This window comes from Eretmochelys imbricata, chromosome 5 (genome assembly GCF_965152235.1).
Source record: "Eretmochelys imbricata isolate rEreImb1 chromosome 5, rEreImb1.hap1, whole genome shotgun sequence".
NCBI classification, from domain to species: domain Eukaryota; kingdom Metazoa; phylum Chordata; order Testudines; family Cheloniidae; genus Eretmochelys; species Eretmochelys imbricata.
The window spans coordinates 37,736,137-37,752,790 of NC_135576.1; the positions used below are offsets into that span (position 1 = coordinate 37,736,137).

The 16,654-nt window shown below is 41.7% G+C and overlaps 1 protein-coding gene across 1 annotated transcript in view; it reads right to left on the minus strand.

Annotated features, from left to right (window-relative positions):
• The window catches only part of PDE4D (phosphodiesterase 4D), a 670,100-nt gene that overhangs the window by 372,433 nt on the left and 281,013 nt on the right, over positions 1 to 16,654 (minus strand). The window lies entirely within an intron of this gene.

Below are 16,654 nucleotides of genomic sequence, written 5' to 3' on the forward strand. Positions count from 1 at the left end.
GGAGCTTAATACAGTAAAATCTCATTCCATAGGTAAATTAGTAATAGAAAGGTAATGGAGGTGTCATTTGATTTATAAAAATCTGCAGAGTCATGATTTCAATGGTGTCACCCTCTCTGGTGTGTCAGGGGGACTCGCTCTCCCCTGTCCCAGCTCTCAGATCCAGGTCTTCTCTGGTTGGTGGAAATTTTGATAATACAATTTAATCTGAAATAAGCTGAGCTGGGTATCATTCGAAAGCCCTTTCTCCCACAGACATAAAGGTATCAAGCATGACAAACCTAGAACAATGATGTAGATACGTATTCAAGAACATGTTAAAAAATCATCTTTTTAAAAATTATATAACACAGGGATACACTGCTTACATAAAAATACATTGATCTTTGGTAATCCTAGGGAAGTAGGACTGAAAATATTTAATCATCAAAGTCATCATAAGTGTCATCTCTACCTACGACAGCACTGCTGAACATGTTATCACACAGTTCTCATCTTCACCACACGCACACATCTCCATACAAGGCAGGCTGCTGGCCAAACATTTGCAGGGTGGCAAGCATCTTCTCCTTGCACATGAGCATTTGATTTACTGCAGGATTGATTCAGGAGCGCACGGTATTTCACACATAACTGGTGTGATAAATCCATCCTCCAAGACCCATCCATGCCCAGGAAGGGTTGGTAGTTTTGAACGTGCTTGATCATCCCGGAGCCATTCCAATGCTTGATAATTTGCCTTCTTGATATACGATATAAATTCACCCTTTATCAGTGGCAGTTTTTCTCTGTTTGTCTGCTTCTTGGGAAACATCCACAAATGGTAAACTTGGCATATGAATGCTTCCCATGCATTTATGACCTCATCAGTGGTTCTCTCGCAGGTTCCGAGCACCTTGAGAGTGAGGAAAGTGTCTTCAGAGGCTGAATCAATACCTTCCACTAAGAAAATTTGGTCTTTCCTGCCAATCTTCCAGTAGCATTACATCCTGAAAGGGTATGGAAACCTGGCAGTGTGGTGGCTTGTGCTGGTCCAAGTGATAGGAACACATCTCTGATTGATGTACAGTGATTCTGTTGCCCAGCAGCAGGCACAAAAACAGAATCTTGAGGTGAACTTTGCCATAGGTTCAGTATTTTCTCTGTGCACTTATATAATGTAATGTTCAGCCAAATCTCAAACACTTCCTGGTTTGTCAAGAGCTTGCACCTCAGCCATACTATATATGATTGCTTTGCTGAAAGCTGTCTGCTGATATAAGGTACAGGTCACATTGTCACTAGGTGCTGGCTTGCTGAGACCATGCACAATGTGTATTAGTTTGCTTTTTGCCTGTGACATATACATTGTTCCATCACATTGGAACATTGATTGTGGTACCACAGAGAACATGTACTGTTTCAAAGTCTCATGTAGATCAACACCACGCTGAGATCTTCAAATGACCAGGAGATGAGCAAACAATGACCTGTCTGTGGCTAGCTCTGTAATAGCCCCTGCCACCTTCACTCTGTCTTTGCATTTGAGCACAGATTTAGTCTGTTTTTCTTGAATGGAGCCTATTGATAGATGGACCTGGGATAATTATTTGGGTTTTGAAGGTTTTATACAAGTTATAACCCAAAGTATCCATTCAACTGACATTGTTAGCTATCTCATCTGAAGTCTGCTTTTTTCATGATATTAATGACTCCAGTCTGTCATATACAAATAGGCTGCCAATGTGAGTAAGCTCCTCCTGTAGCTTAAGTTTAACCCTTTTTGGCATTTAACAGCACCTAATGATGATGGCACTTGATTGCTTCTGGGGAAGTCATCCCAGCTATGCTTAATGTCTCATTCCGGATTCAGTGGAATTCTGGGGATGTAAGGAAAAACTAGGAAGGAGCAATTGGATGGTGTGGTATGTGCACCAATGACTTTTCATTGCTCTATTTTCATGTTCTAAAGCTGCATCTGAACCAAGTGCACAGAAGGGAACGACCCAATTTGCTTTTTGAAATTCTGCCCTTATGTCTGGGTCGGACTTTTCTACACCTCTCGTTTCAGCAAAGTATCAGGCAATAATTGCAGGGTAGTTAGTTAAATCCAAAGCAAAAAAGTATTTCATGAGGTCTTACAGTGGTGTGAGGTGCAAATTCCAATTAGCAGTCCTGACAGAGCGAATTAAGAGCAGCAAAGACTCAATTATCTTCCTGCATCCCTGCATCATTTCTGAAAGCTCCCTGATGCTTGATATACTTCTTTTCCAGGGAAGGATGGGAAGGATGGTCTTGTGGTAAGGCAATTGAATACTACTCTAGAAAACTGGATTCTGACCTTGCCTTTCCTACAGATTTCCTATTTCATGTTGGACAAGTCACCTAAACCACAGGTGGATATTAACAGTTTTCCTTATGTTCTGGGTACCCAACTTGAGACACCTTTGGCATTTGATTTACAGAGTTGCTGAGCAGTCACAATTGCAGCTGAAGTCAATGAAAGCTATGCTCAGAACAAGTAAAGTGCTATAAATGTAAGTTGAAAACTCAGGCCATAGACACCTTAAATTGAGCACCCAACATTAATGGACACTTTTGACATTAATGTCTCTGTGCCCCAGTTCCCATCTGTAAAAGGGGAACAATGCCATTTTACTTCACAGGAATATTGTGAAGATAAACTCATTAATGTTTGCTAAGCACTGAGATACTAGAACACAGAAAGTCCATGAGGAAATTAATAAGTCAGTATTCAGAGCAGTGTTTGAACAGTGTTGAATGATGTGTAGTAAAATATAGGGCTGTCAATCACAGTTAACACACGTGATTAACTCAAAAAAATTAATTGTGATTTTAAAAATTGATAGCAATTAATTGCACTGTTAAACAATAGAATGCAAACTGAAATTTATTAAATATTTTTGGATGTTTTCTATGTTTTCAAATACATTGATTTCAATTACAACACAGAATACAAAGTGTACAGTGCTCACTTTATATTTATTTTTGATTAAAAATATTTGCACTGTAAAAAACAAAAGAAATAGTATTTTTCAATTCACCTAATACAAATACTGTAGTGCAATCTTTTTATCATGAAAGTTGAAACTTACAAACATAGAATTATGTACAAAAAAGTAACTGCATTCAAAAATAAAACAATGTAAAACTTTAGAGCCTACAAGTATACTCATTCCTAATTCAGCCAACCACTCAAACAGGTTGGGTTAAAATTTGCAGGAGAGACTGCTGCCTGCTTCTTGTTTACCATGTCACCTGAAAGTGAGAACAGACGTTCGCATGGCATTTTTGTAGCCGGTGTTGCAAGGTATTTACATGTCAGATATGCTAAACCTTCAAATGCCACTTCATTCTTCGGCCACCATTCCAGAAAACATGCTTCCATGCTGATGATGCTCATTAAAAAAATCATGTGTTAATTACATTTGTGACTGAACTCCTTGGAGGAGAATTGTATGTCTTCTGCTCTATTGTATCTCTCCTGCTCTGCATTCTGCTATATATTTCATGTCATAGCAGTCTCGGATGATGATCCAGCACATGTTCATTTTAAGAACACGTTCACAGCAGATTTGACAAAACGCAAAGAAGGTACCAATATGAGATTTCTAAAAATAGCTACAGCACTCAACCCAAGGTTTAAGAATCTGAAGTGCCATCCAAAATCTGAGAGGGACGAGGTGTGGAGCAAGCTTTCAGAAGACTTAAAAAAGCAACTCTCAGATATGGAAAATACAGAACCCGAACCACCAAAAAAGAAAACCAACTTCTGCTGGTGGCATCTGACTCAGATGATGAAAATGAACATGCGTCGGTCCACTCTGCTTTGGATTGTTACCAAGCAGAACCCATCATCAGCATGGACGGATGTCCTCTGGAGTGGTGGTTGAAGCATAAAGGGACATATGAATCTTTAGCGAACCTGGCACGTAAATACATTGTGGCACCTGCTACAATAGTGCTATGTGAATGCCAGTTCTCACTTTCACGTGAAATTGTAAAGAAGAAGTGGGCAGCATTAGCTCCTGCAAATTGTAACCAAACTTGTTTGTCTGAGCGATTGGATGAAGTAGGACTGAGTGGACTTGCAGGCTCTAAAATTTTACTTGTTTTATTTTTGAATGCAGTCTTTTTTTGTACATAATTCTACATTTGTAAGTTTAACTTTTATGCTAAAGAGATTGCACTATAGCACTTGTATCAGGTGAATTGAAAAATACTATTTCTTTTGTTTTCTTTATTACAAGTATTTGCACTGTAAAAATAGATATAAAATGAGCACTGTACACTTTGTATTCTGTGTTGTAACTAAAATCAATATATTTGACAATGCAGAAAACATCCAAAATATTTAAAGAAATGGCATTCTATTATTGTTTATGTGACGTGGGATTTACATGAACTTGTGACCATATAGATCATTGTTGCAACCAAGGTCCGATAGTTGCACCAAATCTTGTATAAAGGAGTCAAGTAAGGTGTCTATGGAAAGGTTGTAATTTTCTAGTTATGATTATGCTGTCTGTATGTGTGTATCATTCTTGTATTTGAAGTTATGAATATTGGCTATGTACCTGTAACTCCATGTGTTTGATTCTAAGTAGCATCAGTGAAGTATTTGGTCAGCTTCTTGAGAAAGGACTATTCTGAGTAAGTGCCCAATCAAGAAACATTTAGCTGACAATGGACTTTGGGAGACGCCAATCCACATTTAAGCTTTCCTGGGAACATTCAAACTAACATGTAAACAATGGTATCGGCCTGCAAAAAGCTGAATCATTCATAGACATGTGACTTGCCCAGGTGGCTACAAACTCCATCTTGTTGCTGTGATTTTGCACAGAAGAACAAAGGGGTTTCCGCCCACAAGAGAGAGAATATAAAAGGCCCTGGAAGCCTCTCCATTTTGTCTTCAGCAGGCTCAAGAGATGGCCTCTCCACCCCAAAGAGACGCCTGAAAGAAACAGGAACAAAGGACTGTAACTATAGGGATGTGAGTGATTGCTGGACCCAGGCCATAAACCACAAAGTTGGTCTGAAAAGGATTGGGCCCAGACTAGGAAGGAGTCCAGTCTGTGAAAGAAGCTTATTGGAATACCTCAGAAGGTGAGGTTTACTTGTATTCAGTTTCTTAATGTATTAGGCTTAGACTTGCATGTTTTGTTTGATTGTGTTTGGTAACCGACTTTGTTCTCTCTGTTATTACTTGAAACCACTTAAATCCTACTTTTTATACTTAATAAAATCACTTTTGCTTATTAATTAACCCAGAGTAAGTAATTAATACCTGGGGGAGCAAACAGCTGCACATATCTCTCTATCAATATTATAGAGCGTGGACAATTTATGAGTTTACCCTGTATAAGCTTTATACAGAATAAAACGGATTTGGATCCCATTGGGAGCTGGGTGTCTGGGTGCTGGAGACAGGAGCACTTCTTAAGCTTTTTTCAGTTAAGTCTGCAGCTTTTGGGGGCATGGTTCAGACCCTGGGTCTGTGTTGCAGCAGGCATGCATGTCTGGCTCAACAAGGCAGGGTTCTGAAGGCCCAACCTGGCAGAGAAAATGGGCTCAGAGGTAGTTTCAGCACGTCAGGTGACAGTCCCCAGGGGGTCTCTGTGACCGAATCCATCACAGTTTAACAGTGTGATTAATCGTGATTAATTTTTTTAATCATGATTAATTTTTTAAATTACTTGACAGCCCTGGTTAAAAAGGATACAATGGAATAGTGAATAGCTGCATATTCAGTGAATACCATCCATCCCATGCACTTAATGAGTCTGGGTCCTGTGGAAAAATAGTATGTGATCACGTAATTAAGACTATCATAAAGTGTATGCACAAGGAGACTGAATTAAGATTGAATTAAACTTAAGTCTGGCATTTCGTAATTTCTGAGTATTGATTTTGTAACCTTACCACTTCTAATGTAGCTTTGTGTATGCAATGTGAAATATTTCAGGTGATAAAGGAGTCTGGATTTTTGTAGACCAAGAAAATATTTTAAAAGGAATGTTTCCATATTAAAACAAACAAAAGGGTTGTTCCTTTATCCTGGACTTTAAACATCAGGTTTTGAACTATTGCAATTGCTTTACATCAAGTTTTGAACTATTGCAATTATGACACATCTCTTTGTGCTGCAACAGTCACATTGTTTGAAATGCTACGTGAAACATGTCAGGATTTCTGATCTCTGTTGGACCTGAACTTTGGTTATAATATAGAAAACTGTGCACCGACTTTCCATTGAAATCACTAGAGAACCTGCTTTTACACAGGTAAAGCTTCTGAATTTCTTCTGTGGTATTTTGACAGGTATGCTATTATGGTGTTCTTTTCAAACAAAAGAATTGCATTACTTCTCCTGTAGGAAGTATTGTGGGGTAGAGTTTCCTTTCCCTTTTCAAAGCTTTGAAAGTAATTAGTGGTTTAGTCTTTCATTCCTCATAGGTAATGAATATATCTGCATTTGGAATATGTCTATAACTGCTATACATTTTAATTTTCAACAAGATAAAACAAAAAAACAATGCCATCCTGTAGCAAATCATTCTGAACATACAAATGGCTTAATTGTACCAAATGAGTGACTGCTTTCCAGGGTAAGTTACAGAGCAGAAATGAGGGGAAACAATGCATTTCACCCTGTGTTTGCACAAATTATTACTTCACATCTTAGCCAAATTTAATCAGCATATGTTGAAATTTTCTACATAAGTGAGGAGAAAGGTACAAACTAAGCCATTATCTCACTTTCGTAGCTTTAAACATTCATTCATTTACTGTAATGCCTAAGTAAACACCATTGAAAAGCTTTGACACAAAAGACTATTGTGGCTCAAGGTGGGGGAACTTCAGACCTGGAATTTCAAATCCACTCAAACATGTGGCTTCTTTAAGGGCTGAATTAAAGGGCACTGGATTTCTGGAAGCTAGTCATTCATTGTACTAAATGATCATTACATCACCAGAAGAAACTGTTTGCTGGTGTGCAATGTTCATACTTTTGGGATTAGAAAAGCTAGAGATGAGCCCTACCAACATGAACACTATAGAATGCTTTCTATAGTGTCACAGGGCATGCCTGTCCTGTAGCACCCCTTGCTGGCCAAGTGGGGTGCTGCAGGCACTCCCTGCCTCAATTTCCTCTCCTCTCCTAAGGTGTTCTGTCTCTCCAGGGATTCACATGGCTTAGCCCTCCAGCTGGGTCACTCTCAACATTCAGTCTCTTTTTGGGGTAATAAAAGTCCAAACAAACCAAAATTACTTTTCTCCGACAACTGGGCTCCTCTTCAGCCCTCCCTCAGGGTTCAGTTCCCAATCCCTTATGGGTTATCTTTCAGTCTCTGTGGCTCAGGAATAGAGCCTTGACTCCTAGGCTCCTTCCCTGGAGTCTCCTCATGGTCTCAGCCCCTCTAGGTTACCTTTCCCTCTTCTGTGCTCTGGGATATGGTGCTGACTCACAGGATACTTCCCTGGAGTTCTTCCAGACCTTGCTTCACAGCCTTCCGCAGGAGACACACTTGCTCCTGCTTCCTCAGGTTCCTTTCTTCAAGCTGAGTTTTCTTAGCTCTTTTAAAGAAATCACTCCACCAACTGAGACCAGTGTGGGAGGGGACAGGTAGCTAATTTGGCACAGATGTGGGTCAGCCCAACTATCCTTAAACAGCCAGCCAACTCATGACATATGGATTGAAAGTAGCCTTGTGCATGGTCTCCAGGCAAAGACAGTCATCCTCTCCCCCTCCCCCTCCACCGCCCCGCCAGGAATATTAAGATAGCTAGGGTAGGAGGGAAGGACTCAATATCTCAGGGGATAATTTTGCCAGTGGGGAGACTAGATGTTTAAAGAAACTCATTCCAAACTCCCTAAGGCAGACCCAGGGAGGTCACTTAAGATACATCTACACTGTAAAAAAACAAAAGTGCGGCAGTGAGTCTCAAAGCTTGGATCAACTGACTTGGGTTCATGGAGTTCACGCTACAGGGCTAAAAATAACAGTGTAGGTGTTCCCACTTGGGCTGGAGAACAGGCTTTGAGACCTGGCAAGGGGGGGGTCTGGCACCATGACAGAACTTGTCAGCTTCCAGAAGAGGGGTGATGAACAGGCACCTCCTTGCTTGTTTATGTAGTGCTTCGCCAGTAGGTTGTCTGTTTAGATTAGCATGGTGGAAATTCACAGAACAGGTACAAATATCATACAAGCTAGTCTAATGGCTCGGAGTTTTGGGACATTTATGTGAATTTCCTAGACCCCTTGGGACCAGGTCCTTAATATCCTTCTCCTGAGTTTTGTATTTGTACTTCTTTCAATGTGTAGATCCCTAACAATTGCAGCATGCCCTTAAATCTTCAAGCAAATGGAACACTTCATTGTTCTGCTACTAAAGATCTCTATCCTTTCAAAGGGCAGGCCCTCCAAAGTGAATGTACTTCTTTCTTTGAGAATGTTGGATGCTGCTCATGGTTATGGCCATAGCTATCAACCTTGTGGCTGTGTCGAACACATCCACAGCCACTTGTAAAGCCATTTTCACAACCACCTGACCCTCTGTCATTATACTGTTCACTTTCTCACTATTCTCCTGTGGAATCTTGACCAAGATTCTTTCCCAGGTGTAGTAGATATATTTTGTGAATGGGGCCTGCTAGTTTGCAACTTGGAGCTGTAATGAGGTGGAGGAGCATGACTTGTGCCTGAAGAGGCCCAGTTTATGAGGGTCATTTTCCTTCGGGGTGACCTTGGTAGGCATGGACATCTCTTGCACTACAGATACCATCAAAGACTCTGGATTTGGATGGACACAGAAATGTTGAAAGCCCTTGCTGTGATCTGGTACATCTTTTCAACTTGTTTAGCTGTGGATGGAAGAATGGATGGGTCTGCAAAAGTTCCTTTGCCAGCTCAAATATGCCCTCATTGAACAAAAAGGTGATCTTGGCCAAGGTCAGTATATCAAAGAACTTGTGAGACTTTTCCTGGATCACCTTGGTTTCAATGTCTGGGGTCTCTCCAATCCAGTACAGGATGCCCTAGAACACCCTGAAATCATCAACCACCGGTCTCAGGGTAGCTGGTGTCACTGTTCATCTGGCAATAACTATGACTCTTTTGGAGGGTCAGCGGTTGCTGCTCTCCCTCTATTGTTGCCTCGAGCTTCTTCTGGAAGCCAATGTCCAGCTCCAGTACGGGAAGCGTCTTCCTTGATGTGTAGGAAGGGGATTTGCTCCAGGATAAGTGATGACGGTCGCCAATATGGCCAAGGGAATGTAATAAAGATACGGGACAGGTTGAGGATGGCTGGCCTAGTGCCACTCATGTCTTGATGCCTCACTTCAGGTAGGCCCATAAATGGAGGGCTTCCAGTACCCTCCCCAAAGTCAGTTTCCAAAGGTAGTGGAGAGGGGTCCTTACTTGATGTTATCAAAATGAATAGGTCAGTGAGGGCAATGAAGAGTATACTTTCTCAAATGCTGGCGCCTTAGAGTGTTATGGTCCGAGTGCCTGGAAATGGTCTCAATGCAAAGGTTGACTTGGGAGAGGATATTAACTCCTCCTTTAGGATGTAGTTCAATCCCTTGCTGGATTCAGCCACTGGTACCAATGTCAATGCCTGAGTTGGCACTGGGTCACCCCATCCCTATTTGATGCCAATGATATGCCTTGCGTCTCCATTCTTAAAAGTGGTGAAGTACTTGGAGGCTCTATCTTTGGAGGAATGGTATTTGTGGTCCCTATTATGGGATGATTCCACATGATGTTTGGAGCTATGTTCATGCTCCATCTGTCTCTGCTTCTAGGTATTGCTGTTTGGTATCAGGGGCACAGATGCCAGGTGTGTCACTACCGGGGCCAGAACTGAGGCTGTCCGTGCCAAAGCTGCTGTTTTCCTGTGTGGTGTGGCGGCTGCCCCACACAGGGAGAAGAAGGGGTTAAAAGCAGCACCAGGAAGGCTGTGCAGAATGCACTAATCAGGAAAGGGCTTACTGAGCCCACCAATAGAGGAAAGGCTTGCAGGAACAGCCAGTCAGGGCCGGTGAGGGCATATACAAAGGGCTGCTCAGGGAAGGGAGTCTCTCCCTGGAAGGCAAGGGAGAAGACTGGCTGCCAGAAGAAGTGCCATAGATAAAGCAGTGCTGGGCAGGGGCAGCAAAGTGCAAGGGTGCTGGCTGACCACTACCAAGCTGGGGCCTTGCTACAAGGGCTGAGAAGGTGCTAGGGATCTGGGGGAAGTGGCCCGGGGAAAAGAGGCAGCAGTTTGGAGGAGGGCAGTAAGTGGCTGCCGGCTATAGGGTCGCTGAGTCGGGACCCAGAGTAGCGGGTGGGCCTGGGTCTTCCCTCCCCCGCACCCTGTTGCACCTCACTTGCCAATGAGGAGAGTGGCCTATATCCAGACTGCAGTTTGCCCGAGGCGAGGGGCTGGACCTTGGACTGCAGTTGGCCGCTGAGGCAAGTGGCGGAACTAAGGAGGGATGGTCCCCCAGAAGGGAAGAGCACTGAGTAGGGCACAGCCAGAGGGCTGTGTCCAGTACAGGACACCATGGTCTGGAAAGCGATGTGGGTTCCAGAAGGGGAGGTGAGAATGACGATGGGTCAGACACCACTTGACGAGGGTGCTCCGGCGAAACAAGAGCTAATTCCCAGGATAGCCAGCAGGAGGCACCACAGCTGTGAGTCCCACCGCACTACAGTCTGGTTGAAGGCATCAGTGTGGGCATTGCTGGTGTTCTTTTTGCCTTCTTCTTGCAGATCGTGGAGTAGGGTGTTTGCTTGTAAGAACCCTGGCTGATGATGACTTCTTCAGTTCCAGTCTGGTGGTTACTGCTTGCTCAGGGTAAGCAGGGACCCAGAGGCACATGAGATGCATACGCCGCTACAGTGAGATCCACACGGACACGACTGGAAAAGGGCTAATGTAGTGCCCATCTTTAAAAAAGGGAAGGAGGGGGATCCTAGGAACTACAGGCCAGTCAGCCTCACCTCAGTCCCCAGAAAAATCATGGAGCAGGTCCTCAAGGAATCAATTCTGAAGCACTTAGAGGAGAGGAAAGTGATCAGGAACAGTCAGCATGAATTCACCAAGGGCAAGTCATGCCCGACTAATCTAATTGCCTTCTATGACGAGATAACCGGCTCTGTGGATGAGGGGAAAGTGGTGGACGTGTTGTTCCTTGACTTTAGCAAAGCTTTTGACATGGTCTCCCACAGTATTCTTGCCAGCAAGTTAAAGAAGTATGGGCTGGATGAATGGACTATAAGGTGGATAGAAAGCTGGCTAGATTGTTGGGCTCAATGGGCAGTGATCAATGGCTCCATGTCTAGTTGGCAGCCGGTATCAAGTGGAGTGCCCCAGGGGTTGGTCCTGGGGCCGGTTTTGTTCAATATCTTCATAAATGATCTGGAGGATGGTGTGGATTGCACCCTCAGCAAGTTTGCAGATGACACTAAACTGGGAGGAGAGGTAGATACGCTGGAGGGTAGGGATAGGATATAGAGGGACCTAGACAAATTAGAGGATTGGGCCAAAAGAAATCTGATGAGGTTCAACAAGGACAAGTGCAGAGTCCTGCACTTTGGCCGAAGAATCCCATGAACCGCTACAGACTCAGCAGCAGTTCTGCAGAAAAGGACCTAGGGGTTACAGTGGACGAGAAGCTGGATATGAGTCAACAGTGTGCCCTTGTTGCCAAGAAGGCCAATGGCATTTTGGGATGTATAAGTAGGGGCATTGCCAACAAATCAAGGGATGTGATTTTTGTTCCCCTCTATTCAACATTGGTGAGGCCTCATCTGGAGTACTGTGTCCAGTTTTGGGCCCCACACTACAAGAAGGATATGGAAAAATTGGAAAGAGTCCAGCGGAGGGCAACAAAAATGATTCGGGGACTGGAACACATGACTTATGAGGAGAGGCTGAGGGGACTGGGATTGTTTAGGCTGCCGAAGAGAAGAATGAGGGGGGGATTTGATAGCTGCTTTCAACTACCTGAAAGGAGGTTCCAAAGAGGATGGATCTAGACTGTTCGCAGTGCTAGCTGATGACAGAACAAGGAGTAATGGTCTCAAGTTGCAGTGGGGGAGGTTTCGGTTGGATATTAGGAAAAACTTTTTCACTAGGAGGGTGGTGAAACACTGGAATGCGTTACCTAGAGAGGTGGTGGAATCTCCTTCCTTAGATATTTTTAAGGTCAGGCTTGACAAATCCCTGGCTGGGATGATTTAGTTGGAGATTGGACAAGATGACCTCCTGAGGTCCCTTCCAACCCTGATATTCTATGATTCTATGATATTCAAAGAACACTTTTAAATCAATTGGAAAGGGTGTCATCAGCATCTTTTACCACCTCATAAAAGCAAACAGAATGTTGGGAGTCATTAAGAAAGGGATGGATAATAAGACAGAAAATATCACATTGCCTCTATATAAATCAATGGTATGCCCACATCTTGAATACGGCACGCAGATGTGGTCACCCCATCTCAGAAAAGATATATTGGAATTGGAAAAGGTTCAGAAAACAGCAACAAAAATGATTAGGGGTATGGAAACTCTGCCATCTCAGGAAAGGTTCATAAGGCTGGAACTTTTCAGCTTGGAAAAGAGAAGACTAAGGGGGGATATGATAGAGGTTTATAAAATCATGACTGGTGTGGAGAAAGTAAATAAGGACATGTTATTTACTCCTTCTCATAACACAAGAACAAAGGGTCACCAAATGAAATTAATAGGCAGCAGATTTAAAACAAACAAAAGGAAGTATTTTTTCCACACAATGCAGAGTCAACCTGTGGAACTCCCTGCCAGAGGATGTTGTGAAGGCCAAGACTATAACAGGATTAAAAAAAGAACTAGATAAGTTCATGGAGGATAGGTTCCATCAATGGCTATTAGCCAGGATAGGCAGGGATGGTGTCCCTAGCCTTGTTTGCCAGGGGGAGGGATAGCTCAGTGGTTTGAGGATTGGCCTGCTAAATCCAGGGTTGAGTGTTCAATCCTTGAGGGGGCCATTTAGGGATCTGGGGCAAAAACTGGGGATTGGTCCTGCTTTGAGCAGGGGGTTGGACTAGATGACCTCCTGAGGTCCCTTCCAACCCTGATATTCTATGATTCTAAGCTGGGAATGGGCGACAAGGGATGGATCACTTGATGATTACCTGTTCCATTCATTCCTTTTGTGGCATTTGGTATTGGCCACTGTCGGAAGACAGGATGCTGGGCTAGATGCACCTTTGGTCTGACCCAGTATGGCCGTTCTTATGTTCTCATTGTTCACTTCTCTAAATCATTAATACACTAAACAACAGCAGTTTTAGTACAGAACCTTAGAACCACCCCTTTGTTAACATTTTGCCATGTTGAAATTTGAACCTTTATGCCTATTCTTTGTGATCTACATCTTTGCAAGTTTCTAATCCATAACAAGACTTTCTCTAAAACCTATAGATCTTGCGAGTGACTTTATCAAAGGTCTTTTGAAAGTCCAAATAATTTATTTAATCTGGTTCACCTTTAGTCACAATTTTTTGGACGTGCCCAGAGAATTCTAGAAGATCAGAAGCAGAGTGATTTTTCTTTGCAAAAGTTGTGCGGGTTTGATAGGGCACTAGTTTGGGTGTCAGGAGAAATGGATTTATTTCTGGATCTACTTTTAACCTGCTTTGTGACCTTGGGTAAGATGCTTCAAATTTCTCTTCCTGAGTTCACCCATCTGTAAAAATGGGGATTATTAGACTCTCCTGTGGGGAAAAAAAACTTGCAGATCAAAGTATAACAGTACTATAAAAGAACTATGTATTTCTATTTTTATGCCACATTCAACTAGGTGTTTCATAATCCCCTATTGTTTCAACCAGGTTTCCTGGTCTGCAATTCCCAGTAGAACATTTACTGATTTTTTTAATGCAGTTGCTTCCCTCTGGTATACTATCCAGCTGATATTAATTAGACTGTTGTTAGATGCTTGGCCTCTTTATTCTTAAATGCTTTCAGAGCATCCAAATCTTGACAAGTTGTTACTTTTTATCTGTTTGTTCCAGCAACTTCTCTTTTGATACTTCAGTGTCTCACATAACCTTCCCTTTATTCCTTGAAAAAGGTAGAGCTTGGATAAGAGTCCTCTGTGAGAAATCTGATGCAGAGAAGTCATATAGGGCAGGAGACTTCAAGGTACTGAGCACTCTAGGTTTGATCCAGCAAAATACTTAGAAACATGCTTAACTTTAAGCTCCCATTAATGGGACTTCTCACTTACTTATAATTAAGCATGAAGTTAAGAGTTTAACTGGAGCAAGTAAAAGTGCTCAGCACCTTGCATGACCTTAATGTACTTATTCTTTTTAATCTCCCAATCCAGTGTCCATTAGAGTCATTGGACAGCCTCCCATTGACTTCAGGCCCTAATTGATCTGTTAATTGCCCAGTAGTCCAGCAGGTCCATAGATCCTCTTACAGGTTTCCTCATTCTAATATACTTAAAGAATTTCTTATTATTTGTTTTCATGTCTTTAGCTATTTGCTCTTCAAATTTCCACTTAGACTACCAAAGTTTGTGTGCCTTTCTGTTGGTCTCTTTAGAGTCAATAAATTACATATGGATTCACAATTCAATGCCACTGCAAGCAAGGTAAATATGGAACGTGGGATATTCTATATATCAAGTATGCTGAGACTGCTTGTAAAAACTGGAGGTAATTCTGATATTTAATAAGCCCTGTGCAAGGGCGCACTTTAATGCAATTTTGAGCTCTTCAATTATAAAAAGCAATCTGGAGAAAATATAAAAGACAACTATAATTTTAAAGAAACATAGACAAGTTAAAAAGGTGGGTTTTTTCATGCACTTATTTTTTCATTTTCAGGTACTTTCTGGTTCTGTACAAGACTGGAGACTTAATATAAAAAAGGGTGGTCTCATAATTTTTTTCTGGTCCTACCAGAATGTGGAAGAACTAGAAATCTCAGGAGAAATTATAAATTATAACGTTTTTCAGTTTTATAAACTTCATAAAACAACTTCTTGGCACTTTACAAATATTAATCCTAAGAACTAATGCTCACAGAACCGACAAAGTAGATATTATCCATTGCAGTAGCCAGCAGCCACAGTCATGCGTTGCAGAGGGTAGAGGGTAACCACAGCCATGATTTTGACTTTGGTGGTCTCATGGTTTGAGGAAAGAGCAGCGCCTGTACTCTCTGACCCATCTGGCAGAAATGATTTAGCTGTATTTAGAGAAGGATTACTCCCTTCACATTAGTTTCAGAATTTTAACAAGTGGTGGTTTCCAAAATTCCCTCCAGTGCATTGGTGTTTCCTGTCTGCTAGAGTACCAAGCTCAGTTATCCCTCTAAACTGGCCCTCTCCATAGAGTGTTGCCTATTGCGGGGGGAGTTTCTGAATAAACTGAATGGTATTAAGGTATGGTACAGATATTAAATATACAGTACAGGACCACAACTTCTGCTAATCAGGTGAGCTAACATAAACATGTGATGATAGCTATTTATGTATTTGTGATTTGAATTGGGGGTTTAAAATCTATCTCAGCTGCAGTGTAAAAACGCAGGTATATTTCCTTTCCTGCTGCCATCTGCTGTTATCTCACACTGTGACAGCTTTTCCTTAATTATCTCAACTCGTTTGTTCAATACCAGAACTTATGCCAGTTCCATCTCCCACAGATATAGAAATTTTACTCCCATGACAGCTTTTTAGGAGACCTATTCTTCCTTTCATCTGGTGAACAACTTCTTTCAGTGTTTGGTTTCGAGATCTGCACAGCAGTGAAACACCTATTCCAAGATATTAGACATGCAGAACGACTTGCCTCCACATTCCAATAAAAGCTTGTTGGGTGCCTAGACAACAAAAGTTAGATTTTGTTTTAAATAAAATATACAAGCTTTTAGGTCAATAAGATCCTGCTGCTAAATACATGATTTGCCTTTATTCTTTCTTTTCACAGAAAGAACAAGAGTTGTATACATTAAATTAGCTTTGCAAGGTACAGTTTAGAAAAATAGCAGTAGAACAAACAAGTTAATGCTAATAAAAGAATGGAACTTAAAAGCTAGCTAATCATTTCAGGTAAAACATCAATATTAAAAGAAAGACTGTTAAAAAAAAACAAAACCTCCAAAACACAGATGCATTTCCAAAGGGATCTCAATTGTGTCTACATTTGTAAACACACAGTTTAGTCTGAGCCATTTTTCAGCATTGTCACTTATAAGTGCAAATGATGGAACTTATATGCACAAGACCCAGTTGGACATAGTTTGTGCTCATAAATGAGATTCTACCCATGTAAATACTAACTTTTGCATACAAATAATTCTCAAAACTAAGTGAGAGTGATTTCTGCATGTGCAAACTGGGGGCCCTATTTATAAATTTGGCCTTTTGCTCATTTATCCCTCTTGGGGACATGAGAAAGTCATCCCCATGCCACAAAATTCAATCCCTTGCCTCATAATACTTAATAATAATAATAATACATAATAAAATATGGCCATGTTTAGCCTTGAGAAAAGAGGACCGAGCGGCAATAAACAGATAAGAGTTTTTAAGTATGTTAGGGGCTGCTATGAAGAGGACTGTGATCAATGCTTTTCCATATCCACTGAAGGGAGGACAAGCCTA